Source organism: Schistocerca cancellata, chromosome 12, assembly GCF_023864275.1.
Source record: "Schistocerca cancellata isolate TAMUIC-IGC-003103 chromosome 12, iqSchCanc2.1, whole genome shotgun sequence".
Classification (NCBI taxonomy): domain Eukaryota; kingdom Metazoa; phylum Arthropoda; class Insecta; order Orthoptera; family Acrididae; genus Schistocerca; species Schistocerca cancellata.
The window spans coordinates 48,860,476-48,865,361 of record NC_064637.1 but is presented as its reverse complement, the minus strand read 5'-3'; the positions used below and the strand labels follow the sequence as shown (position 1 = coordinate 48,865,361).

General features: G+C 44.6%; 2 non-coding genes across 2 annotated transcripts; one reads left to right on the top strand and one right to left on the bottom strand.

Moving 5' to 3' along the window:
• Positions 1 to 1,791: 1,791 nt before the first annotated feature.
• On the bottom strand, positions 1,792 to 1,866 carry Trnat-ugu (transfer RNA threonine (anticodon UGU)). Its single transcript has one exon. It is a non-coding gene; the product is annotated as a tRNA-Thr (tRNA).
• Positions 1,867 to 3,471: 1,605 nt separating this feature from the next.
• Positions 3,472 to 3,546, top strand: Trnat-cgu (transfer RNA threonine (anticodon CGU)). The gene has a single exon. It is a non-coding gene; the product is annotated as a tRNA-Thr (tRNA).
• The last annotated feature ends 1,340 nt before the right edge of the window (positions 3,547 to 4,886 follow it).

Here is a 4,886-nt window from a genome sequence, read left to right as displayed (position 1 = left end):
TTTTTGTGATAAATAATTATTTTGTATGCTTAGCGTAAGACTTAATTCCATATTACGTCGTTGACGCTCTTGCTGTGAGATATCTTACTTGGTGCGTTTTTTTTTTTTTTTTTTTTTTTTTTTTTGGCAAGGCACAGGCGATATTATAAATTACTCTCTAAGTAATGTTTCCGCAATGGAATTTTTCTTTGTTGGCCAGTATCGTTAAGATCTTGTTAACATTTTGTATGTTTGACAGCTTCGAGTTATGTCAGCGATGTTACATGGTTACAGATTTGTTTTTATATACCAATGGACTTGTGTGATAGTAAAATCATTGCAACTGTATATTGGTGTTCGTTTTATGAAATCGTCCGTGGTCAATAATTCCAATAAAATTATCAAAATAGTTTTTATGTTCTAAATCGGTTTGTTCGTTAAAAATTTTATCTGGGTATTTTACATGTGAAATTTGAAGAAAAGTGTGCCTATAGCAACAAATGCAGCCAGTAGTAAGCGAAGAAATGATGAAATTTCACACGTAAAAAAAAATATTTTGTTATGTTTTTCAGCTTCCACTGCTATGAGTGTGAATCCTGAATCCTTTCTGGTCATGTCGACAGTTTTATGAATTCATTTGTAAATAGCAAAAAAAAATAGGTTTTTAAGCAATAACCTGTGAATACTAAAAGAGTTATATTTGTGGATTATATTATGTTATCTATCCGTTTAATGTGACTAAAGAAATAAAAAAATTCTACAACCTAACTTATGTACTTTCTTTGTCTATTATAACAAAATAGTGCTCTGTCAAGGTCATAGGAGCTCCATTATCCTAATGTCCAGGGCCTCTAGTAGGTTAAAGGCGGCCCTGTTCAGAACTGTAAAATTTTGCGTAGTGAATCACTGTTAGAATAGGCCAACTCATACAAATATTTGAGTGTAACACTTCATAGGGATATAAAATGGGATGATCACATAGCTTCAGTCGTTGGTAAAGAAGGTGGCAGAGTTCGGTTTATTGGAAGAATATTGGAAGTGCAATCAGTCTATAAAGGAGATTGCTTACAAATCACACATGCAATTGGTTCTAGACTGTTGTTCAAGTGTGTGGGACCCATACCAGATAGGAGTAACAGGGGATATTGAACAGATACAGAGAAGGGCAGCACAAATGGTCCCTGGTTTGTTTAATCCGTGGGAGAGTGGCACAAAGATACTGAAGAACTGAAATGGAAGATCGACGTAAACTACCCTGTGAAAGAAACCTCCTGGCAGATTAACTGTTTTCCTTTCATGGACAAGTGCTCTACCAACTGAGCTACCCAAGCACGACTCACGACCCGTCCCCACAGCTTTATTTCTGCCTATACCTCGTCTCCTACTTTCCAAACTTCACAGAAGCTCTTCTGCGAACCTTGCAGAACTAGCACTCTTGGAAAAAAAAGATACTGCGGAGTCATGGCATAGCCACAGCCTGGGGGATGTTTGCAGAATGAGATTTTCACTCTGCACCGGAGTGTGCGCTGATATGAAACTTCCTGGCAGACTAAAACCGTGTGCCGGACCGAGACTCGAACTCGGGACTTTTGCCTTTCGCGGTCAAGTGCTCCACCAACTTCGTTTTTTTTTTTTTAATCTCGTTTTGTTCGTTTTCGTTCGTTGTATCTGCTCGGGGCGGACGCCGCAAGACACCCGTTTAGTTACCGTGGATGACCATGCAGCTTTGCTAGAAATTAAATGATAATTAAATGGACACCCTAGCTGCAAACAGGCGTTGATGTACTTCATTGGGGACATGTTGAAAATTTGTGCCCCGACCGGGACTCGAACCCGGGATCTCCTGCTTACATGGCAGACGCTCTATCCATCTGAGCCACCGCGGGCACAGAGGATAGTGCGTCTGCAGGGACTTACCCCTTGCACGCTCCCCGTGAGATCCACATTCCCAACATGTCCACACCACTACATTCGTAGTGCGCCTAATAGATGTTTGCCGATCATACTCATTACTCGTGGCAGATTAATCTACCGTCCCGTACGAGTTCGGGCATAGCGTGTGCGTTCGCACAAGAAGGTCAATTTCGGGAACAGATACTACCGTCATATACAGGGTCTTACAAATGGTACGGCCAAACTTTCAGGAAACATTCCTCACACACAAATAAAGAAAATATGTTATGTGGACATGTGTCCGGAAACGCTTAATTTCCATATTAGAGCTCATTTTAGTTTCGTCAGTATGTACTGTACTTACTCGATTCACCGCCAGTTGGCCCAATTGATGGAAAGTAATACTGACTTCGGTGCTTGTGTTAACATGCGACTGATTGCTCTACAGTACTAGCATCAAGCACATCAGTACGTAGCAAATGGTTCAAATGGCTCTGAGCCCTATGGGACTCAACTGCTGAGGTCATTAGTCCCCTAGAACTTAGAACTAGTTAAACCTAACTAACCTAAGAACATCACACACATCCATGTCCGAGGCAGGATTCGAACCTGCGACCGTAGCGGTCTCGCGGTTCCAGACTGCAGCGCCAGAACCGCGTGGCCACTTCGGCCGGCTAGTACGTAGCATCAACAGGTTAGTGTTCATCACGAACGTGGTACGGAAACAACTGGTTCTCCCGTAGCACTCTCCATACACTGACGTGGTCAACGTTACCTTGTACAGCAGCAACTTCTCTGACGCTGACATTAGGGTTATCGTCAACTGCACGAAGAATTGCCTCGTCCATTGCAGGTGTCCTCGTCGTTCTAGGTCTTCCCTAGTCGCGAGTCATAGGCTGGAATGTTCCGTGCTCCCTAAGACGCCGATCAATTGCTTCGAACGTCTTCCTGTCGGGACACCTTCGTTCTGGAAATCTGTCTCGATACAAACGTACCGCGCCACGGCTATTGCCCCGTGCTAATCCATACATCAAATGGGCATCTAGCAACTCCGCATTTGTAAACATTGCACTGACTGCAAAACCACGTTCGTGATGAACACTAACCTGTTGATGCTACGTACTGATGTGCTTGATGCTAGTACTGTAGAGCAATGAGTCGCATGTCAACACAAGCGCCGAAGTCAAGATTACCTTCCTTCAATTGGGCCAACTGGCGGTGAATCGAGGAAGTACAGTACATACTGACGAAACTAAAATGACCTCTAACATGGAAATTAAGCGTTTCCGGACACATGTCCACATAACATATTTTCTTTATTTGTGTGTGAGGAATGTTTCCTGAAAGTTTGGCCGTACCTTTTTGTAACACCCTGTATAGTTAAAATATGGCTTCCCGGCCATTGACCTTCTTGTGCGAACGCACACGCTATGCCCGAACTCGTACGGGACTTGGTAGATTAATCTGCCACGAGTAATGAGTATGATGGGCAAACATTTATTAGGCACACAACGAATGTAGTGGTGTGGACATGTTGGGAATGTGGATCTCACGGGGAGCGTGCAAGGGATAAGTCCCTGCAGACGCACTATCCTCTGTGCCCGCGGTGGCTCAGATGGTTAGAGCGTCTGCCACGTAAGCAGGAGATCCCGGGTTCGAGTCCCGGTCGGGGTACACATTTTTAACATGTCCCCAATGAAGTACATTAACGCCTGTTTGCAGCTAAGGTGTCCATTTAATTATCATTTCAAAACACGCTTTCTGTTTTTAATTTCATTTTGTTCGTTTTCGTTTGTTGCATCTGACCGGGGCGGACGTTGTAAGACACCCGTTTCAGTTCGTTGTTGATCCATTAACTCAGTTTTCTTATTACCGATGGCACCTAACCCTCTGTCCGAACACGCTGAGCTCGCGTGCCGGCGCTGAGCTACCGTGCCGGCTGTCAACTGAGCTACCCAAGCACGACTCACGACTCGTCCACACAGCTTCAATTCTGCCAGTGTCTCACCACCTACTCATTGGGTAGCTCAGGTGATAAAGCACTTTCCCGCAAAAGGCAAAGGTCCCGAGTTCGAGTCTCGGTCCGGCACACAGTTTTAATCTGCCAGGTAGTTCCATATCAGCGCACACTCCGGTGCAGAGTGAAGATCTCATTCTGGAAATACCCCGAGAAAGTCTGTTAACAAAGTTTCAAGAAACGGCTTTAAGATTACTCTAGTAATTTGCTACAATCCCATACGTGTCTCTAACATAAGAATCATGGAGAGTTTATTATTCTAAAACTGCAATCACAGATGCATTCAAACAATCATTCTTCCTGCGCTCCAGATACGACTGGAACGTAAAGAAACCATAATAATTGGTATCCTCTGCCATGCGCCTCACATTTGTTTGCAAAATATAGATTTCGATGTAGAGATGCTCATAAATTAAGGATAATTGCAGAATGTGGTGCCACACAACGTGGCACTACACAAAACTGGCGCTAATAGCATAGGCACATAGGGAACACACATGACACAGATCTATACGTCCACAGTACTGGTAGTAAGTTGAGAATGTGCAACAAAACGCCACTGTTTCCTGCGCATGTACCCCGACATCAATATGGGATATGATCACCGTGCACACGTACACAGGCCGCACAACGTGTTGGCATACTCTGGATCACGTGGTCGAGCAGCTGCTGGGGTATAGCCTCCCATTCTTGCACCAGTGCCTGCCGGAGCTCCTGAAGTGTCGTAGGGGTTTGAAGATGTGCAGCGATACGTCGACCGAGAGCATCCCAGATGTGCTCGATGGGGTTTAGGTCTGGACAACAGGCAGGCCACTCCATTCGCCTGATATCTTCTGTTTCAAGGTACTCCTCCACGATGGCGGTTCGGTGGGGCCGTGCGTTATCATCCATCAGGAGGAAGGTGGGACCCACTGCACCCCTGAAAAGGCAGACATACTGGTGCAAAATGACGTCCCAATACACCTGACCTGTAACAGTTACTCTGTCAAAGACATGC